Here is a 23,326-nt window from a genome sequence, read left to right as displayed (position 1 = left end):
CATGTACAGCTCATAATTTACGCCTAACTGTGAAACAACCACTAACCCTCCATCCATTACGAAACGCGTTCCACGCTCCTAGGCTACGAAGTTAGGCGTCCAGTGAATTACATCACTGAATGTCTGTGATTGGTTCCTCAAGTGCCGGCTCTGATTGGCTGAACCACGGCGCTAGTGATCCAATTACAGCACTCGCTTGCTGGTGGTGGGGAATTCAAAGCCCTGTTACCAGGAAGAGAATGCTGTCAGCATGGAGGACACGGCAGCCTGGCGGATAATCCTCTCACATAGCGTTCATGTAGGATGGAACATCACTGCTCCATGCATGTACCGCCGTGGTAAGGTTTTAGCAAAGTGCGCCCGTTATCTATCCCTTCTGACACGAGCTGTAAGGCCACCTGCAGACGTCCGGGTCAAATCCCGCTGTGAGAATGCGGACCCGTGCCCCTGCAGAGGCCCTCGGATCAACTGCTCCCAGCGTCTTCCGTCTCTCTGTTATGCGCCAGCTGGGCAGGGCGGAGCCGGCCCGTCACTACTGACATTTCTGTGCGGGCCTCTGCGAGACCCGAACAGAAATAGAACATGCCGCGATTTGTTTTCCGTGTGTGATTTCACGCGGACAAATCGCAGCCGTCTGCATAGGATTGCGTTTTGCAATGCAATCCTATGTAGGTGTGCACGGGCGGAAATTCTGCGGTAAATCCCGCCGCGGAATTTCTGCCCGTGCGCAGGGGGCCTAACTTAGGAATATTGTAAAATAAAGGTGGCTTCACATCCACGCTGGAGCCGTCGGTCGGAGATCCGGGCAGCGAAGCAGAATCAGAAAGGACTGGATTATAATCAATAGACTTTGTTTGGCGCCGTTTGGTTCCGTCATAAGATGGACCTGTTCAGCCAAGGGACTCCCCTTTCCTAGTCACCAAATGGAACCCCCGACGCAGACGTGAAAGCACCCTGAGGCCGCCTGCACACGGGCGTATTTGCGTTGCCGAATCTGGAGCGGGCGTACCCACCTGAGTTCCGCAGCAAATATATGCAAAAATACGCGCAAACACGGTCGAGTGAAGACGCCTCATCCACTTTTTACAAGGGTCGTGCGGTCAGCACAGAAAGGCTAAAAAGTTGCAATTTCTCGTGTAATGACGGTAATCAGACGGACCCCTTTGAAGTCAATGGGGGGCCTGGGATGCCGCTCTTGTCCGTCATGCGACGGATCTGCCGCCTTTTCTATGTAGAATAATATAATGTAACGCTCGGTGCGGAGGTGATCGGACCTGAGACGGTCAGATCATCAGATGTAGCAATCAGACAGGTAAGCGGACGGGTGTGAAATCACATGACGCCGTAATGTTCCCTCCAAGTAACATCAATGGCCGATTGTCCTGCCCCAACAGTACATGATTCATCCCCACGACGCCGGGAGCCAAGGATCGCCCCGCCGCACAATACCCGCATTCACAGCTCTTCTTGTGTTTTCCTATTTGTGAGTCTCGTTTCCTTCTGCTTTGTATCACGTTGTGAATGAGTCTTATTGTTCCTCGCTGATCGCCGGTGAGCGGCCGCAGCTGTCTGCTTCTGGCTGATGTGGTAGTAGTGATTGTTCATTGTGTGCACGGAGGAGGATAGGACTGTAGTACCTGCGCCGCGTCACGCCGTGCCGCATGTCTGTAGCCCAAGTACCACCTCTACTCTAACCCTTACAGGACGGAGAGTTTCATCGACATAGCCGTTAGTGTTTTGCTGGATGAGTTATATTTTTTAATTGGACCATTTAATGTACTGAAAAACATTAAAAAATTAAGGGAGGGGAAGTTAAAAAAAATGCAATTCTACCATTTTTGGGGAGTGCAATTAATACCAAATTTGTAGAACTTTTTATGTTGCACTACTTTAACCCTTCAACCCTACAGGGCGTTCAGTTACATCCTGGAGGTTCGGGGTATGCCTGTGGCTTGGCTTGATAGAATGCCTGTCAGATCGCAGCATGATATAATGCTACGGCATTACATCATACTGCATGAGTTATCAAACTACCGCAAGTTCTTGTCCCCCCTGGGGGCTAAAATAAAAAGTACAAATAAGGTCTGAAAATTTTTACTATTAGAAAAGATAAAAAGTAATAAAAGTAAAAAAAAAAAAAAGCAAACCCTTTTGCCACATTTATAATAAAATAAAAAAATACATATTTGGTATCACTGCGTCCGTAAGAGTCCGATCTATCAAAGAAACACGTTACTTACCCCGCACAGTGAACGTTGTCAGAAAAAAAAAAAATTGCCAGAATTGCACATTTTTAGTCATACGATCTCCAAGAAAAAATGTCAGAAAAAGCAATCAAAAAGTCGTATATATTCCAATATGGTACCAACAGAAACTACAGGAAGTCCCGCACAAAATGAGCCCCCGCACTACTACAGAAAAATAAAAAAGGTATAGTTCTCAAAAGATGGCGACAGAAAATAATTTAAATAATTCAATATTTAAAAAAAATAAAGTAGTACAGCAAAAAAAAAAAAAAACGACATATTACGTTTGCACAGTGTTTCATACGCATCCTATACAAGCGTGTAGGGCTCAGGGTGCATTCAGACGATCGTATATCGGCAGGGTTTTCACGCGCAGCCGATATACGGCATCTCTCTCTGCAGGGTGAGGAAGCGGGAAGAGGCGGGAGCAGTGCTCTGAGCTTCCGCCCTCTCTCCACCCCCTCTCCGCCCCTTGCCACTATTTGCAATGGGAGGAGTGGGACAGGGCGGAGCTAAGTTTCTGGGTGGAGCTCAGAGCACTGCTCCCGCCTCTTCCAGCTTCCTTCCCCTGCAGAGAGGGACGCCGTATATTGGCCAGGCGTGAAAACCCAGCCGATATACGATCGTCTGAATACGCCCTCATGCTGCGTGGTGAGCAGAGAGATAGAGCCGGCTGCAATCTATTTCTCGTGCATATCGATATGAAGTGTCCGCACGCACACACACACACGTGCATGGATCAGTAAAAGTTCCTTGACGCCATTCACCGCGTATCACGTGTGCATTAACACACGCGTAATGCGCAGTGAAAGCACAGTTCTGGACATGAGCCCTCTAGGATTTTTTTGCAAGGCAAGCTGAAGATTTAATTGGTACCAATATGGCGTACATGCAACGTATTTGTAAATGGCAGAAAGTGTGCATGACCAAGTGAAGGCCTCTTTTATCCTTTTTTCTACAAATATTGTGGAGTTGTGGCTGCCTCCACCTGGTTGTGCACACCTACCGCCCATTTACCTACTGGAGCATATGAATGGTATCCTACCCTCCCTGGTTTTATGTGTAAGCTTAGTCCCAAGAGAGGAGCATCCTGAGAGGTAGGAACTTAGCTTTCCCAGGTTGGGATTTACCACCTGGTATTAGCGTTAGGAGGACCCATCTGAGCTTGGTCACCTGGACGTTGGTAGATGGGCCAATATAATTTGATCAAATTATATACCCAGAGCCTTGCATTATTTAATGTGGTTGGAGTATAGATTGAGGTATGTATACCTCTGATAGTACATTTATTTTGTGTGCTGTTGCCATTTTTGTTTCTTTCTTCTATGGTAATTTCATGTAGGACGCCCTCTAGCCCGATGAAGTGTAACAACTTGACATGGCATTTGTTCTACAAATCTGAAGACTCACATCCTGTTCCTACAGACGTTAACTGGTGGCAGCCCCTCCATTTAAAATGTAATAACTCTGGATAAACCTAATTTGGGTTACAATTAATATCAAGCCAGTAGACACCATCTTTGGGTTTGCTCCACCCTTCTTTTACGTTTTTCACCTTTATACTTTGATTCAGCACGTGGATAGAAGAAATGTGGAGGGATGTTGAGTGGTCTGGATAGCCACCTACAGCTCCAGGGTATCAGTAGGTACTGGATCTCAGGTATGACTGGACCTCCCCACCACATCCCATAAATGCTCAACTGGGCTGATGTAGGGCTAACATGCAGGCCACACCGTTCATAGGAACTCTCTAGAATACTCAAACCAATTCTGGACAACCTCGGCCTGATGGTACCATGCATTATCCTGCTGGACGGTCCCATCATTATGGAAGTACATGACATCCATGAAAGGCTACAAGGGGTCATCAGGCAGTGAAATGTATCGGGCACTGGTCAGTGATATGTTTAGGCAGACCAGTAATCACATGCCATTAGAACATATCCCACAGCAGTATGGAACCACCAGCCTGCACAGTGCTATGTTTGCAACTCGTGTACATGGCTTTACGGGATTGGTGCCACACATGAACCCTACCATCAGCCTGAAACAACTGGTACCATGACTTATTGGACCACGCCACATGTTTGCAGTCCTCTGAAGTCCAGTTGGCAACCTTACGAGCCCAGATGCACCTGCTATCATTCCTCGTCCGAACTCCAATAAGTCACATCGCCTTGCCATGAGCGTGCTGGCCGGAGGTAAAGGCCTCATCATAATCAATTTACATACTGCTATCCCAGTCCTTGGCACACCAGTGTACATGGGCACACAGAGTGCTTATGCTCCATAGTACAGAACTTCCCAGTCTCTGCTGTATATATGAGGCCTGGGATGATCTGATAGAGGTCTGTGCCGAAGTATTAGTACGTATACGGTATTTGCAGATTCTCGCTCTTCTCAGTCACCGCAGCACATCAGCAAACCTCCTCCGCACATAATCAGGGTTTATATTGTCCTGTTATAATAGTCGCATCTATCTTGTGCTGTACGGGGCGGTTCTCCTGCAAGACGTGATAAAGAACAGCGCGGCTCTGGGGATGACGGCAGCTGTTCTAACCGGATAGGGGGGGGGGGGTGAGGAAATGGATATACAGTAATTATGGTATAAGTCATCGCCAAGTTACATTTTGTGTTTATTTGTGAGCGTCTGAGGTTATCCAATCAGTCCAGATGCAATCATGATTCAATATGTACAAGACGTTATACGGTAGAAATTAAGAGGCGGAACTATTGGAGCTTACTAAAAACTTTTTAAAGGGCCACTCAAGTAATTTTTTTTTCTCTTTTTCATTATTTAGCTATTCCCCCAGCTGGTGTTGCTTTGGTTAGTTATTCCTTTCTATAGGAATCTCCTGGCCTCAGATAGCCATATGATCTCAGTCAGCTCAAATCTACTTGGGGTTATGATCCCTGAAACTAGTCAGATTCTGTTTGTGTGGTGCTATTACATGGATCTACCACAGGGGGACATAGACACTTCTATTGCAGTTACTGATGGGGATTGCACAGGTATAATATAGGAGATCACAGCTCATCCTCCTGACTGTATGCTTAATGGTTTGCAGTTTATTTAGGTGAATATAGAAGGTAATGATAATTAAACTTTCCCTCCTGCGGGTATAAATGGTATAGCCTAAGCCAATGCTGTGCTTATGCATCGTGGGATTGATGGGAAAGTGAAATCAAAATCTCTCGCTCTCAAGATGGTGGCTGATAAGTATCAGACAGGGGCTGCACTGTAAGTAAGTGACTGGAATACACAGAGGAGACCTCCAGAGTGTGACAGGCAATCAGGTGAGGGGGGCGGGGATGGAAAAATGTGTTTTCCACCTGATTGATCCTTGAAATAAAATTCCTGAGTTGTTTCCTTTACTTCAAGCATTGCCAAATTATCTTAGGTCGTATTCAGACTGCTGTATAAAAATGTGCCAACAGCACAGGGACACGAACCGTGTTAAAGCGACCCTCCAGTCTAGAAACAAAGATGGCCGCACTGCTTCTCTGACTACCTGATGTACACTGTTTATTAGTATGCATCATTAGTCTTAAGACCGTACAACTGCTTTGCTTGACCAGTGCTGGACAGCCACATCAGCATGTGGTGTCTTAGACTACCGATGCATACTAATGTAGTACCCCAGAGTTGGGGTCCCACAGCACTTTGATAGCTACCTCGTGTGTATGTGTACTAACAGTTAGTTATGTGTATGGGCCCTAAACAGTCATGAAGTAGTTAATGTCTGGTGTCTTTACTAACAAACTCTGCATGACTATGCAGAATGCACCATAACCCACTCTGTTACTTGTCAGTCCCCCATAGCTGGGAATGGGATTGGGTAAAGAATCTCTCTTAGCCCAGGATTGGTTAGTGGAGAGAGTATAAAGGACAGAGCGTGGGTGGGGTTAGCCAGTTGAGTTCAGTCTAGAAAGTATGTAGGTGAGCCAAGTCCAGCATAGGGTAGTCTGGGAGCCCAGCCCCGGAGGAAGTCTGGGCAAGTCTTGGCTTGGAGTTCAGCCGGACAGGAGAGGTGGAAGTCGGAAGCTAGTTTTTTTCATCCCTGCCAGAAGGTACCCGAGCCAGGGCAGACCCCACATACGCTGGAAAGGAATCAGGCATCACAAGTGTGAGTGTAACTTGTCCCTGCACAGTTATGAGTCAGTGTGCCCTAAGAAAGCTTGCACTATTCCCTCCATTCCTCCGCAAATCACCACCTAGCACCACAAGTACCTAACAGTCTGGTGGCCTCATCCTTCGGGAGAGAGTTAAGAAAGCACTGTATGTTATGTAATATGTAAGACGAGTTGTTGGAGTTCTATTGCCTGCTAAACTGCCAAGTGTGAAAGTTGTGTTCAGTACACAAGAACAAGTAAACTGTGCCCTAAGTTTTACTAAAGCTTTTGGGGTTTGTCTTTTTATTCAGTCTTTACAATGACACCTCTATTCAAAGGCACTGGCGTCACATCGGACATCACACCAACTGCTAATAGTTATTGCTAACAAACCTGTTGCAATCCACCTGCCACACAAGCCACCGTTTTAGGCCAGGTAGCAACTATCATGACAAGGTCGGTTAGTGCACCCACTCGGGCTACTCCCGCTGACTTCTGCTCGCTGCACTAATACATAGTTTACATCAGGTAGTCAGAGAAAGCAGTTCGGCCATCTTTGTTTCTCCAGGATCGGAGGGTTGCTTTAAAGCAATTCTCCAGGACTTTGACTATTGATGACCAATTTTCAGGATACGTTATCAATAGTTGATTGGCAGACGTCAGGATCCCCACTAATCAGCTGATTACCGGCCCACTGTCACTGTGGACAGCGCTGGAAGCAGACAGCTGTCTGTATGGCAGCAGCTCGGTTTGGTACTGCAGGAACGGCTCCTATTGAATTCAATGAGTCCTCTGCCTGCAGTACCAAACCGAGATGCTGCAATGCTGACAACACTAGTACTGTCCACACTGACAACAGACGTGGGGATCAGCTGATCAGCGGGGATCCCGAACGTCAGAACTCTGCCAGTCAACTGTTGATGACCTATCTTGAAGTTAAGTCATTAGTAGTAAAAACCCTGGAGAAGCCTTTTAAAGAATGGCCATGTGAATAACCTCATAGGCAATTGTAGAGCTCTGTGCTATCCGTGAAATATGGCCCAAATATTCATCTGAATGGGCCCCTAGTCTCACACAAAGGTATCATAATGGGTGACAACCACTAATGGGCTCTCCAAGCATTTTAGTGCCCATAAGGGTTGTTGCCCTGGTTCAGACTCTTGTGTATTGTCTTACAGAGGTAAGTTATCCCTTCTCCGCTTCCAATCTCCCATTGCACTGCATGGCCATTGCATTGTAAGGGGATACCCTTTAAATTGTATTGCAGTGGACTGTGAGATGTGCCAAAAATTGCACTAAAATATTGCACACTGACGTCAGAGTGTGCATCGGGACCAGTGCCACTGCGTGATTACCGGCTGGGGAGCTGCGGCACCCTGGCCGGTAAGCACTATTGTCGTGAGCAGCCAAGGCCACACATGCTAGCAGAGAGGGCTCGGCGTGCCGCAGGGTAACCTCCACGGGCCTAAGGGGTGAGAGGAGGATGTCAGGAATCCTAATGAACAGGCACTGCAAACTCAAGATCAGAACATATTAGGATTCTCCATGTAATGTGTGGCAACTACAAAAAGCTTCCTGTCCGCAGGGGCTGATATTGCTGCAAAATGATTTCTTCACCTAGAGGAAGCTATACTACAATGAATTGCTGTGGTTATGAAGAGCAAAGGAGTCCAACGTGCCACTAGATGGGGGTCTCTAATAAGGTGGTCATTCTATATATAAGCTAACCATAAATGAAACATTACCTGGAACAGAATATAGAGCTTACCTCTTGCCGATGATGTCTGTATCAGTTCTGTCACCTTTGCTGAGCATCTGCCCCAAACAGCCTCCTACCAGAGAAGAGATGGTGGAGAGGATATGACTATCTGGTATATCATTTATAATCCTTTTTCATGTTTTCAAGAAAAATTCCCCAAGTGTAGTGACCCAGTACTTCATCCTGGTCCCCTCCATAAATGTCATACATGTATGTCTTATGTTGATACACTGTGCAAAGCTGTCTTGTCATTTCCAGTGTGTGTGTTGCACAGCGGCGACACCTGAGAGGTTAATCTTCAATAAAATCTAAAACCTGCATGTAAATGTATCAGGTTTGCCATGTCATGTGGTATGAGACAGTTTATAAAAGTGAGTGATTGTGAGCGGGTTCCATCTTCTAAGGCAGCTAGAGAAAACAGATACACATGAGGGCACCTTCAGCCCTTGTGTGTTGAAGATGGAGGAAAAGGAGAGATTTCCCAATCTGGATGTGAGTTGGTTGTGAGGAGAGTGAGGCCCAAGAGAGAGAGAAAGAGCATCTGTGAGTTTTAGTGTGTTTTTCTTCAAGGCCAGTGCAGAGGTACTATCTATCTCTTTTGATTTTTCCTACGCGGCCATCTGAAGTCTGGATCTCCGCGTAGAGGTACACCCTTTATTTGTCACACCCACGCGTCTCCAAGGCTGGGTGGAGGTACTACAAGATAATAATTTCTGTTCACACATGTGCATCTTTGAGCCTGTAAGAGCCGTGTGGAGGTACTAAGTTCTGAAGTCTATTCATTTGCCTGCACTGTGAAGTCTACAATTGAACTGCCTTATATATATTGTTTATTCTTAAGGCCTCATGCCCACGGCCTTGACAGACTCCGCCAGCGGAATATTGGAGCGGAGTCTGTCATGGTGCCCCCCCAAAGACCACATAATCACCTCTCCGGATCCGCTGCGCGAGTCCTGTCTGATGAGCCAGCACGCATACGCAGTACAGTGCATGACACGGTGGGCGGTGACCTGTAATCACGCGATACTTCCACTGTGCTCACAGCGTAAGTATCACGTGACGGACGGCTTCCATTGACTACAATTAAAGTCGGACGCACGTTTTCCGCGGTTTCTTTCACACTGTGGGATTCCGCAGTAGAATTTCACAGCGTGAGCATTGAGCTATTAGGTTCAATAGCTGCGGGATAACACCACGTCAAACGTGGCAGAAATCCGTCTGTGGGCATTAGCCCTTATTCAAGTAAAGTTTACACCGGCTCTGACCGTTCCCAGAGACCCGTGGTACCTAAAAACTGTCTGTGGCTGAATAACTTATCCACAGAGGGTCATACCGGTGTGAGTGTTGGAACGGTGGCATCACGCGTGAGAACTACCCGTGTCTCCAGTTTGGTGGGCATTTCCTATCCTAGGGGTGTCTGAGGTGGACTGCAGTGCTACTCTGGCCTTGGCTGCGTGTGTCCCTCCGGGAAGGAGCATGGTAAGTGCCACCGTGGCAAGTCAGAAATCTACTCTCCCAGCTCCTCACGTATGTCAGGTGTCCGGGGTCTCCCTATGGGACGCTGCACAAGCGTTATTCCCCCTGATAGGGAGGATTGTGAGCTGGGATTACACCCCTCCTGTCCATTGTGGTTGCTGTAAAGCAGATCTCTAAATGTTGTTTAGTGCAGCTCAAGCAAGATGGCCGCCCCCATAGTCATCTATAAATCCCTCCCTGGTGGCGGCCATATTGGTGGCACTTCCTTCCTGTATTTTTAGGTTTGTGCACTTTATGTCAGCTGAAATTAATAAGAGTCCATTGATTGGGAAACCTCCTAGACTGTTACAATATACAGAACGGTATAAGGCCACTACCTCATGTGGTCTCCCGGCCGCACATCAAACAGGAAGGATACTCAACCTGCCCACAGCGCCAGTACGGTGGCAGCTGCTGCTGAGTCTGTAACCACTGACCTATCACCTTGACGCAGATGCCAGCGGCGCAGTACAGGCTCTGTGACCGCTAACTTCTCCCTGCCGGTGTCTGCGCTGAGGTCAGCGGTCACAGACACATCAGCATGAAAACGCACACTGGCGAGTTATTGGTTCGAGTTTTCTGTGTATAGGTAGCCCAAGGGAAATAATGGTTTTATATAGCCTTTCCATGGATTCCATTTTGGTATTATATATTCTTCTGTACGTTTCATTTTTTGGCACTCGCTCAGCCAAAGATGCGTCAAATTCATTTAAGAGGAGTGCGACGCTTAATACAATTTTGCCTATCTTACTCTATTGCAATTATGATTGAAGGGGTTGTTCACTTCTAGATGTTTTGCTGCAAGAAGCAGACCTCTACATACAATGTGCAGTGGACAAGGTTGGTAGAGTCCTGTTCACTTCAAGACCCTGCAGTACCAACCTTGGCCACTGCACAGGGTACGGAGCTGTCTGTTTCCTGCAGGAAAACAGTTACAGTAGTGGGACAACGCTTTAAAAGCCAGATTATAAAACGCCAGTTTTGATCAGCTCTTTCAATAGCATATTGGCATATTCCCCAATACATGGGGAGAATCGATCATGTGCCGCATTTTTAAAGTCAGTTTTGCTGGAGACAATGTTGCCATTATTTGCGACAAATGTATCCAAATGTCGAACAATGCTAATAAATTTGCTGCCTCTTTAAATATGTTTAGAGATGTTCCTTATTCACCTTCCAAGTTTTGGAGTGTGAAGGTGCAAAACTGTAGCGACTTTTTAAAAAGTCCCAATTTAGCCACAAGAAGGCCCACTTATCTCTTAGTAAGGCCCACTTATCAGTCTTAGTAAGGCCCTATTATCTCTCTTAGTAAGGCCCACTTATCAGTCTTAGTAAGGCCCACTTATCTCTCTTAGTAAGGCCCACTTATCTCTCTTAGTAAGGCCCACTTATCACTCTTAGTAAGGCCCACTTATCAGTCTTAGTAAGGCCAACTTATCTCTCTTAGTAAGGCCCACTTATCAGTCTTAGTAAGGCCCACTTAGCAGTCTTAGTAAGGCCCACTTATCTCTCTTAGTAAGGCCCACTTATCTCTCTTAGTAAGGCCCACTTATCTCTCTTAGTAAGGCCCACGTATCACTCTTAGTAAGGCCCACGTATCACTCTTAGTAAGGCCCACTTATCTCTCTTAGTAAGGCCCACTTATCTCTCTTAGTAAGGCCCACTTATCTCTCTTAGTAAGGCCCACTTATCACTCTTAGTAAGGCCCACTTATCTCTCTTAGTAAGGCCCACTTATCTCTATTAGTAAGGCCCACTTATCAGTCTTAGTAAGGCCCACTTATCTCTCTTAGTAAGGTCCACTTATCACTCTTAGTAAGGCCCACTTATCACTCTTAGTAAGGCCCACTTATCTCTCTTAGTAAGGCCCACTTATCACTCTTAGTAAGGCCCACTTATCACTCTTAGTAAGGCCCACTTATCAGTCTTAGTAAGGCCCACTTATCTCTCTTAGTAAGGCCCACTTATCAGTCTTAGTTAGGCCCACTTATCAGTCTTAGTAAGGCCCACTTATCTCTCTTAGTAAGGCCCACTTATCTCTCTTAGTAAGGCCCACTTATCTCTCTTAGTAAGGCCCACGTATCACTCTTAGTAAGGCCCACGTATCACTCTTAGTAAGGCCCACTTATCTCTCTTAGTAAGGCCCACTTATCTCTCTTAGTAAGGCCCACTTATCTCTCTTAGTAAGGCCCACTTATCACTCTTAGTAAGGCCCACTTATCACTCTTAGTAAGGCCCACTTATCTCTCTTAGTAAGGCCCACTTATCAGTCTTAGTAAGGCCCACTTATCTCTCTTAGTAAGGCCCACTTATCACTCTTAGTAAGGCCCACTTATCACTCTTAGTAAGGCCCACTTATCTCTCTTAGTAAGGCCCACTTATCTCTATTAGTAAGGCCCACTTATCAGTCTTAGTAAGGCCCACTTATCTCTCTTAGTAAGGCCCACTTATCTCTCTTAGTAAGGTCCACTTATCACTCTTAGTAAGGCCCACTTATCACTCTTAGTAAGGCCCACTTATCTCTCTTAGTAAGGCCCATTTATCTCTCTTAGTAAGGCCCACTTATCTCTCTTAGTAAGGCCCCCTAATCTCTCTTAGTAAGGCCCACTAATCTCTCTTAGTAAGGCCCACTAATCACTCTTAGTAAGGCCCACTTACCACTCTTAGTAAGGCCCACTTATCACTCTTAGTAAGGCCCATTTATCACTCTTAGTAAGGCCCACTTATCTCTCTTAGTAAGGCCCATTTATCTCTCTTAGTAAGGCCCACTTATCTCTCTTAGTAAGGCCCCCTAATCTCTCTTATTAAGGCCCACTAATCTCTCTTGATAAGGCCCACTTATCACTCTTAGTAAGGCCCACATATCTCTCTTAGTAAGGACCACTCATCAGTCTTAGTAAGGCCCACTTATCACTCTTAGTAAGGCCCACTTATCAGTCTTAGTAAGGCCCACTTATCAGTCTTAGTAAGGCCCACTTATCAGTCTTAGTAAGGCCCACTTATCTCTCTTAGTAAGGCCCACTTATCTCTCTTAGTAAGGCCCACTTATCACTCTTAGTAAGACCCACTTATCAGTTTTAGTAAGGCCCACTTATCTCTCTTAGTAAGGCCCACTTATCACTCTTAGTAAGGCCCACTTATCACTCTTAGTAAGGCCCACTTATCAGTCTTAGTAAGGCCACTTATCTCTCTTAGTAAGGCCCACTTATCTCTCTTAGTAAGGCCCACTTATCACTCTTAGTAAGGCCCACTTATCACTCTTAGTAAGGCCCACTTATCTCTCTTAGTAAGGCCCACTTATCTCTCTTAGTAAGGCCCACTTATCTCTATTAGTAAGGCCCACTTATCAGTCTCAGTAAGGCCCACTTATCAGTCTTAGTAAGGCCCACTTATCTCTCTTAGTAAGGTCCACTTATCACTCTTAGTAAGGCCCACTTATTACTCTTAGTAAGGCCCACTTATTACTCTTAGTAAGGCCCACTTATCTCTCTTAGTAAGGCCCATATATCTCTCTTAGTAAGGCCCACTTATCTCTCTTAGTAAGGCCCCCTAATCTCTCTTAGTTATGCCCACTTATCTCTCTTAGTAAGGCCCACTTATCACTCTTAGGAAGACCCACTTATCAGTTTTAGTAAGGCCCACTTATCTCTCTTAGTAAGGCCCACTTATCACTCTTAGTAAGGCCTACTTATCAGTCTTAGTAAGGCCCACTTATCACTCTTAGTAAGGCCCACTTATCTCTCTTCGTAAGGCCCACTTATCTCTCTTAGTAAGGCCCACTTATCAGTCTTAGTAAGGCCCACTTATCAGTCTTAGTAAGGCCCACTTATCTCTCTTAGTAAGGCCCACTTATCTCTCTTAGTAAGGCCCACTTATCTCTATTAGTAAGGCCCACTTATCAGTCTTAGTAAGGCCCACTTATCTCTCTTAGTAAGGTCCACTTATCACTCTTAGTAAGGCCCACTTATCACCCTTAGTAAGGCCCACTTATCTCTCTTAGTAAGGCCCATTTATCTCTCTTAGTAAGGCCCACTTATCTCTCTTAGTAAGGCCCCCTCATCTCTCTTAGTAAGGCCCACTAATCTCTCTTAGTAAGGCCCACTAATCACTCTTAGTAAGGCCCACTTACCACTCTTTGTAAGGCCCACTTATCACTCTTAGTAAGGCCCACTTATCTCTCTTAGTAAGGCCCACTTATCTCTCTTAGTAAGGCCCACTTATCTCTCTTAGTAAGGCCCACTTATCACTCTTAGTAAGGCCCACTTATCACTCTTAGTAAGGCCCACTTATCTCTCTTAGTAAGGCCCACTTATCACTCTTAGTAAGGCCCACTTATCTCTCTTACTAAGGTCCACTTATCACTCTTAGTAAGGCCCACTTATCACTCTTGGTAAGGCCCACTTATCACTCTTAGTAAGGCCCACTTATCTCTCTTAGTAAGGCCCATTTATCTCTCTTAGTAAGGCCCACTTATCTCTCTTTGTAGGGCCCACTAATCTCTCTTAGTAAGGCCCACTTATCACTCTTAGTAAGGCCCACATGTCTCTCTTAGTAAGGACCACTCATCAGTCTTAGTAAGGCCACTTATCTCTCTTAGTAAGGACCACTCATCAGTCTTAGTAAGGCCACTTATCACTCTTAGTAAGACCCACTTATCAGTTTTAGTAAGGCCCACTTATCTCTCTTAGTAAGGCCCACTTATCTCTCTTAGTAAGGCCCACTTATCACTCTTAGTAAGGCACACTTATCACTCTTAGTAAGGCCCACTTATCACTCTTAGTAAGGCCCACTTATCTCTCTTAGTAAGGCCCCCTTATCTCCCTTAGTAAGGCACACTTATCACTCTTAGTAAGGCCCACTTATGTCTCTTAGTAAGGCCCACTTATCAGTCTTAGTAAGGCCCACTTATCTCTCTTAGTAAGGCACACTCATCAGTCGTAGTAAGGCCCACTTATCACTCTTAGTAAGGCCCACTTATGTCTCTTAGTAAGGCCCACTTATCAGTCTTAGTAAGGCCCACTTATCAGTCTTAGTAAGGCCCACTTATCTCTTTTTTTTAGTAAGGCCCACTTATCTCTCTTAGTAGGGCCCACTTATCACTCTTAGTAAGGCCCACTTATCTCTCTTAGTAAGGCCCACTTATCACTCTTAGTAAGGCCCACTTATCACTCTTAGTAAGGCCCACTTATCTCTCTTACTAAGGTCCACTTATCACTCTTAGTAAGGCCCACTTATCTCTCTTAGTAAGGCCCACTTATCCCTCTCAGTAAGGCCCACTTATCTCTCTTAGTAAGGCCCACTTTTCACTCTTAGTAAGGCCCACTTATCTCTCTTAGTAAGGCCCACTTATCCCTCTCAGTAAGGCCCACTTATCTCTCTTAGTAAGGCCCACTTATCTCTCTTAGTAAGGCCCACTTATCTCTCTTAGTAAGGCCCACTTATCTCTCTTAGTAAGGCCCACTTATCCCTCTCAGTAAGGCCCACTTATCACTTTTAGTAAGGCCCACTTATCTCTCTTAGTAAGGCCCACTTATCCCTCTCAGTAAGGCCCACTTATCACTCTTAGTAAGGCCCACTTATCACTCTTTTAAAAACTTACGATGAGAGGTGGGGCACATCTCTCTCATTTCTGGTGCAAATGGTTAATTAATATTTCCTACAGCAGATTAGACACTCATTTGCCAGAAAAGGTGTAAATACACTGATAAATATGGGCCATCGTATATTTGTTGGGAATTCCAATACCACACCACATACAGTATATTCTTCACCTGTATGTCCAGGGGTATATGATACGGAGTACGCTTGTAGGGCTGGAAATGCTGATTTAGAGTTTATGATCATAATATGTTAATGAGTTAGGCATTACTTCTTCAGCACCTCTGATGCTGACATACTGCACTGTGCACCATTAGTCGGCGACTTGTTTATGTTTGCAACTGTCATCCATCATCCTTGCATTGGTGTTTTTTGTGAACCTGGGATACAACTTGGTGCCCCCTGGGGGACATTACCTATCCACCCTACCATGGTCACAGTGGGCAGTTGACAATGCCGTGCAATGTTCTCACCCGCAGGACAAGCGCGTTCACTTTGTTACGTTTTATTACCTTTTACCAAATCTTGTATTTGTATTGTTGGGACGGGGAATCGTTCTTGTACTTGTCTGCAGGAAGCCGCTTTATGGGAGAACGACAATTAGGGAAAATCATTCAAAAGCCGCTATGCTCCGCCCAGCATGTCCCATTCTTCTCTTCACGGACCCCCCACCATAGACCATAATATGGCGTGAATGTATTATTCGCTCACGCCGAGCTTTTATCTCCTGTTAATGAGCTTTCCCCATTCATCTTGCATTGTACGGCGCACAATAGGCGGCCGCGCTATCAGCAATTATGGAATGAACATGCACAGCAATGGCCGCCTGATTGCAGCCCTCTTACCAGAGGAACAATGCTGATAACGGAGGCAATTTGGGGAATTTTTGCAAAACTGGCGCCAAAGGAAATGGTGGCCACCAACCGGGTTTTAGTCTAGAAAATGATAGATTGCCCGGACATCTCTGCTTTCCTCTAACAATCACTCCTGTATACGTGGAAGGTGGTATGTTCTGTAAGGCCGCGTTCACATAGCGACGATTTTCTGTATAACCTGCAAGTGGGAATTCGCATTGTGTCAACATATCCTAAAACTCATTGCCTGACGCTGCCGTACTTGGTCATTGCAGATGTTTGTATTCCTAATATTTGAACACTAGAGGGCGCTAATAGTCTTAAAAAGATACATAGAGGGTTCCATTATGCTAAATGGACTATATTACAAGCGCAAATTAACCCTTTCTCTTCGCCTTTCGTTTATTTTCGTCCCCGTATTCTAAGTCTTTTTATACACGGTAACCCGTGTAAGCATTGTGGAAAACGCAAGCGCAAAAAGAATGCATCATGTTCTATTTTCCACGTATTACGTGTGATAGAGCCCATTGTTCTCTATAGGCGCGTGATCAACATTGCGTATGGGCAGCGTATATATGCGCCGTTGCAAAGCGACCGTTGGGGAAATTCAAACAAAAACAGGAAGACTGCGCATTACGGCGTGCATGCGATACGCTGTCAAACGCAGTACAGTATCGCTGCCATATGCGGCGAAGGGCCAGCTCCACAGCGGTAAAACCCTATGTGACTCATGCACGGATTTACGCATACAGCCGTGTGAGTCGGCCTAAGGGTATGTTCACATCTGATCTCGAAGCTCCATTTACAGCCGGCAATAAGTCCCGGATGACGTAGAGCGGCGTGCTGCGGCACTTCTTGCTGGAGAGCCGGAGGGAAGCCAGACGGATCCCGATGACAGTCAGTGGGGTCTGTCTGGTGTCGTTTGGGTCTGGCGCTCCCTTTTCTCCCCTTGTTCGGAGCTGAACAGCAGGACACGTAGCGCAGGTATGACAGTAGTCTTATCCTATGACGTCCAGCTTACCGCAGGGCCTGGTGGCCCCTTTACACCCAATGAATGCTCAGCCCCATGTAACCAGTACCGATTGACACGCTTGTTGATCGGCGCTTCCTAATGGAGGCCGGGAATCACTAGTACGATCGTCGGTCCCTGTACGCCTCTGAACATCACCCCGTTCACGCGAGAAGCCATCCCGCCGATCGGTGAGCAGAGCCGATCAGCTGACGAAGGAGCATTTGCTTGCTGCTGCATTGTCAATACCCGGAATGCAGGCAGTAATGCGGTGATTCATGATGATAACCGCATAATGACGGGCAGAGTCATCGGGCAGCATTAACCCCCGCAGTACCGGGAATCCTAATAAATGTAATACGTAATCCGGTATCACTCAGTCGGACGAAGTCTCTCTGGATATCATCACTGAGAACTCCCAATGCAAACAGTAAAGCAGACATTTCCATATGTGGTCATGTAGAGCGGGCAGGAGAAGGATGGAGGCTTCCGGGAAGCAGAAGACGGCAGCGAGCGCTCTAATCTTTCCAATCCGTTATACACAGAACATAGAAGTACCTTCCACTATAGGGACCTTTCACACGGGATGGAATAAGCCGCAGTAAGTTCCGCACCCCCATTGCTATGTGCATCAGCTCCAAAGAGAAGAATGAAGTGGCTTAATGCATTTGGGGGTACACAGAGTCCCTGCTCTTGTGATTGGTAAGGTCTCAGTGCCGGACCTCCACCGATCAGACACTTATACCCTATCCTGTGGATAAGTGTTAAAGTTGGTACCAACTGTTTAAAAGGGGTTTTACCACTAAAGGCAATGTCTGACTACTGGGACCGTCGTCACGCCCAAGAATGGCGCACCCTTGAATGCCCCATGTAATTGAAGCAATGATGCACATAGAATCATAGAATGGTAGTTGGAAGGGACCTCCAGGGTCATCGGGTCCCCCTGCTCAGTGCAGGATCACTAAGTCATCCCAGACAGATGTCTGTCCAGCCTCTGTGTACTGTCCCAGAACACCATCCTGGCCCCTCCATAAATGTCATACATGTTTGTCCTGTGTAGATGCCCTGTGCAAACCTTGTCCTGTCATTTCCAGTGTGTGTGTTGCACAGCTGTGGCATTTGAGAGGACAACTCTACTAAAATCATTGCCTGCATGTAAATGTATCAGTCTGTCATGTGGTGTGAGTGAAGGTATAAATAGGAATGATTGAGAGCGGGAAGAGGTCTTGAGTTTCCATCTTTTCTGCTACCGGAGTACTACCAAACACAGAGCCACATGGAAACACCTTCAGCTTCCATGTAGGTGAAGATGGAGGAGAAGGAAAGACTTTCCCTAGCGTTTGGAGTCTGGATGTGATTGGAGCGAGTCCCTAGATCCTCAGAGAGAGAGCATCTTCCAATAATTCTGTATACAGAGACCCATCGTACAGATACTAATTCATATTGCAAGTTTTCCTATGCGGCTATCCAACTCCAGGATCACCGTATAGAGGTACGCTGCTGAGTAACACCCGCGCGCCTGGCGTGCGGGTTGTTATAAGTAAATAGTGGCCAGGGTGTCTGTGGAGTGTCCCCTACCACTCTTCCTTCTCTGGAGTGCTCCCAGTCCAGGAGCGGTGCCATACAGATAATGTGGACTGTAGGACCGGTTTCTGTATATCCTCCCTGATCTCTGAGTTCTGTCCTGCCTGCACTTAAAAAGAATTTTACCTGCATTGTTTTGAATAATTGTTTGCATAATTTATTTCAAGTAGTTATACTGGGCCCTAACCGTTCCTGTGGAGAAGAGGTACTATACACAAGTCTCTGTGTTTTATTCTCCGCCGTGTAGCATACCGGTGTGTGGGAACGGTGGCGTCACGAGGGATGACTACTACACCCATCATCCCGTTTATTGGCATTCCCAATCCTTGGGGTGTCGAAGGTGGCCCGCAATCCTGCTCTGGCCTTGGCTAGGTGTCATCCTTCTGGGACCAGAGCCTGATAAGTGCCGCCGTGACAAGCCAACACTTAGGCCTCATGTCCACTAGCTAAATGGAATTGCGGATTCCGCGGCGGATTTTGCCCATAGGGAATCATTGTCCATTAAATTGATTTTTGCAACTGTGGATGGCATTTTAAAAGAATTGCGTTTTTTACGCGCGGGAGAAAAAATGCAGCATGCTCCATTCTGCTGCGGATTCCACGTGGATCGGCAACATTGCTATCACATTGATAGCAATGTGTGCAGATATCTGCATGCAAAAAAAATACAATTTAAAGCAAATCTGCGCGGATTGTATTTTTCAAGTGGACATGAGGCCTTAACCATCCCAGCTCTTTACGTTAGTCAAGTGTTCGGGGTAAAACTTCTCTGGGGTGTTGCACTCTGTTTGAACACTTCCATTGAAAGAGAACTCACCACCTCCTGTGGTAACCTGTTCCACTCATTGATCCCCCTCACTGTCTAATATCTAATCTGTGTCTCCTCCCTTTCAGTTTCATCCCATTGCTTCTAGTCTTTCCTTGTGCAGATGAGAATAGGGCTGATCCTTCTGCAGTGTGACAGCCCTTCAGATAGTTGTAGACAGCTATTAAGTCTCCTCTCAGCCTTCTTTTTGGCAAGCTAAACATTCCCAGATCCTTAAACTGCTCCTCATAAGACATGATTTGCAGACCGCTCACGATCTTGGTAACTCTTCTCTTAATTTGCTACAGTTTGTCTTAGACTCTATGCTTCTCTTAATACATCCCAGAATTGTGTTTGCCTTTTTGGCTGCTGCATCACACTGTTGAGTCATGTTCAGTCTATGATCTATTAGTATACCCAAGTCTTTTTCACATGTGCTTCTGCTTAGCCCAATTCCTCCCATTCTGTATTTGCTTTTTTCATTTTTCTTGCCCAGATGTAGGACTTTGCATTTCTCCTTGTTAAATACCATTCTGTTAGTCGCCGCCCACTGCTCAAGCTTTTCTAGATCTTTTTGAATCCTCTCTCTCTCTTCCCTAGTGTTCGCTATCCCTGCATGACCACCACTCCATTCACTTCTATGGGATGGAGAAAGCCAAACCCATCAATCTCTCATAAAAGTGAATGGAATAGTAGTTGAGCATGTGCACCACCACTCCAGTCATATGCGGCATTTTGAGAGTGCCATTCTTGGGATTGCTGAGGGTCCCACCAGTCGGACCCCCAGCAATTAGATATTAAAACTCTATGCTATGGTTTGGTTTAAATGTCTTTAGTGCTAAAAGCTCTTTAAACACTTAACAGGGTATTTAAAAAAGGGTAAAATTTTGCTTAGTTGCAGCATGTAAACCGTGCAAGCTGTCCACAATTTTCACAGCACTGCCCTTGCTGAACAATCACCGTGTATAATAGGATATGAAACTGTTGTGTCCAAAGTGCTGTCCACTCTTACAAAGGTAGCAGATGAGAAAGCAGTACTGGCCTTAGTTTAGATGGCACCCTGTGCAGGGTATTAGTGTATCTTGGAGTCAAGATTGAGAGGGAGGTGACGCCCCCAGCACCTGATTGGCGGCAGAGCTGGATGGACTGCAGGTCCTTGCAGCCCAGTAAGCTCATGCAACAGCTTACATCCATTGACGCCTTCACCTCCGTTCCACCCAGCAAACTTGTTTCATTAATGTCAAGGATGGAGGGTTTACGGTGAGGGGTAAGTGTCACAGTTAGCCTTAAAGTTTTAATATAAGGCTAACTGTTATACTTACCCCTTACCCTAACCTTCCATCCGTGACACAAATTGATGGACGGCTACTTTCCCATGCATGACCGCTGACAGGAATTCTCCCCCCATCACCCCTACGGCACCGTGTGCTCCTCCTGCCGCTCCCCCTGTGGCCGAAGCCGGCAGGAGCGCATGGAGTGCCATCCCCGATGCCATTGCTCACCCGGCATCTGGCACTGTGCAATCGTGCTGCCGCTCCCACCGCGGGCAAACAAGGCGGGAGCAGGGTAAGTCAAGTCGGCGGTGGTGTTGCCGGGTGGCACTTCTGCACCACCGGCTAAGTTGCGTCCCCCTTGCGCTCCCCCTAAGGGACAAGCAGGCAGCACTGCTGTCCCCGGTAAAGTTCCACACTATAGGCTCCTGTGTCTGCTCCCCCTGCAGCGAAAGCAGGCGGGAGCACTGTCAGTGATGTCCACGGCTGTCAGTCCTCCAGTAGTTTTTCTCCCGCTTTGGCTCCCCCGCGCTGTAAGTTGCCTCCCCAGCTCCTAGGTCCTTCCAGGACCTTTGCTTCTTGACCCTATCGGGAGCTGGGGGTGTGAGAGGGGCGTTCCTCCTGTAAAACCCCTTGCTTCCTGTAGCGTCAAGATACACTAATACCTCATAAGTAAAAAACAATATATATTGCACGGATACAGTCTGCCTGGATTGTGCCTGTGCAGAAAGAAGCAAGATAGCAGCATACCCACACCAAAACAGCTCAGTGACTAAATACTGTACCAGAACCAAACTCACAACATAAATACAGCACCAGAACCAAGCTCAAAACATATAAAGCAGCAGAACTAAACTCAGTACATAAATACAGTACCAGAACCAAGCTCAAAACATATAAAGCAGCAGAACTAAACTCAGTACATAAATACAGTACCAGAACCAAGCTCAAAACATATACAGCAGCAGAAAGAAAACTCAGTACATCAATGCAGCACCAGAACCAAACTCACAACATAAATACAGCACCAGAACCAAGCTCATAACATATATACAGTACCAGAACTAAACTCAGTATGTAAATACAGCATCTGAACCAAGCTCATTACATAATAGCTATGTACATCTTATAGAACTAAGTGACTGTGCTGTGGGGGCTCTGATAGGCTGACAGCAGCAGATCAGAGGTGAAGAGACAGAGCCAGGAGGAGGATGGTTCATGTATCTCTCCACAAGATGCTGCCACACGGACTAAGATCACCTGGCAGGTCGGATCTCAGGGGGGAAAGTCACTGCCAGTCTCCATTCTACTATTGCCCCCTCTACAAGTTGGTGGCTAGCACTCTTTGCGACTGCACGGTTGCATGTAGCTGAGGCCGGCCACGTGGGGAAGTGCACAGAGTTCCCAGCTCCTCTTGTGAGGATGCGTAGGGCTACGGATCTTTTGGTCACGTGAATTTGCAAGTTTGTATGAAAGACCTTGGAAAGTGCAGACAATGGCAGCGCACTGAAGGTAATTCATGCAAAGGCACATGGGCATCTTTGTGGGGGGGGGTCACAGGCGTTACATCAGGGGAGGCATAGGCATTACTTCCTAATTGACGTCACACGGGAAAACGTCATGGCATCTTGCCCAGAACTGATTGCTGCAAACCCCGTGGATGCACCCGCTGTCACACATGTCCTCCCACATCTGAGGGCACTGAGCAGGAGCATGTGCAGTTCTTCATGGTTTTCAGAGCTTTATGTGCACTCCTTTACAGGCCGCCCCGGCAGCGAACGTGTTAGCATTGTGTTAGTTAAGTGGGTTTACACTTACATATGAGAACACACAGTAATGTATCTGCAGCCTATTTACCTTCCTGCGCCTCAGAGAAGCTGAACAAAAGGGAACCTCGGACTTCCTGGAACAGTCACAGGAAAGCTGTGTCATGTAGAATGGGCGTGGGACTGCCTCCGCTCTCACAGCGTGCCTACAGGAGGATCCCAGAAGTGTCTAATGCACAAGTGTAATCAAGGGGGGCACTAAGATTCAGGGCCACAACCGCCTGTTTATGCCACAGCTTTGCCGTGGTGTATTCCGCAGATATGATCATGGATTTAGCCAACGTCAGGAATAACATGAAATAGCCTGGAACCGTGTCAGCCGGTAGAGCAAGATGTGACTGTTCTCAGTAAGAGAAACCAAGTAATCCTGTAGATATGAGACATAATGGCTAACAAAAATACATGATGTTACAGCGAGCTTTCCAACCTACCTAGCATTTTTCCTCAAGTTTAAAACAAAGGAAGTAATGTGACACTTTCTCCTTTCCCCCTCCCGGAAAAAATCAGTGTTGTATAGACTATGGCGCGGATTCCTATTCCAATGATTGGCACACTCTGCAGGCGCAGATTTCATTGGGATTTTGTAGCAAATCTACAGCGAAATTCTGCCACGTAAACATAACCTTAATGACCTTTAGGCCGCCTGCAGACGGCCGGTTCAGATCCGGCTGCGAGAATTCCCACAGCGGGACCCGACCCCAGCGCCTGCAGAGAGCAGCGCGGGCACTCACCTCTCCCGCGGCTCCG

General features: G+C 46.6%; 1 protein-coding gene across 3 annotated transcripts in view; it reads right to left on the bottom strand.

Moving 5' to 3' along the window:
• The window catches only part of DNASE2 (deoxyribonuclease 2, lysosomal), a 47,136-nt gene extending 24,461 nt beyond the window's left edge, over positions 1-22,675 (bottom strand). Inside the window, exons 1-2 of one of the 3 annotated variants that reach the window (XM_066593676.1) lie at positions 22,611-22,675; positions 8,128-8,191 (exon numbers count right to left, since the gene is read on the bottom strand). The gene's annotated coding sequence lies outside the window, so the exon portion shown is untranslated. The other 2 variants (XM_066593677.1, XM_066593678.1) reach the window with 2 other exon arrangements.
• Positions 22,676-23,326: the final 651 nt, after the last annotated feature.

Source organism: Eleutherodactylus coqui, chromosome 2 (genome assembly GCF_035609145.1).
Source record: "Eleutherodactylus coqui strain aEleCoq1 chromosome 2, aEleCoq1.hap1, whole genome shotgun sequence".
Lineage (NCBI taxonomy): Eukaryota > Metazoa > Chordata > Amphibia > Anura > Eleutherodactylidae > Eleutherodactylus > Eleutherodactylus coqui.
The sequence above is the reverse complement of the archived record's forward strand: the minus strand, read 5'-3'. Positions and strand labels throughout refer to the sequence as shown.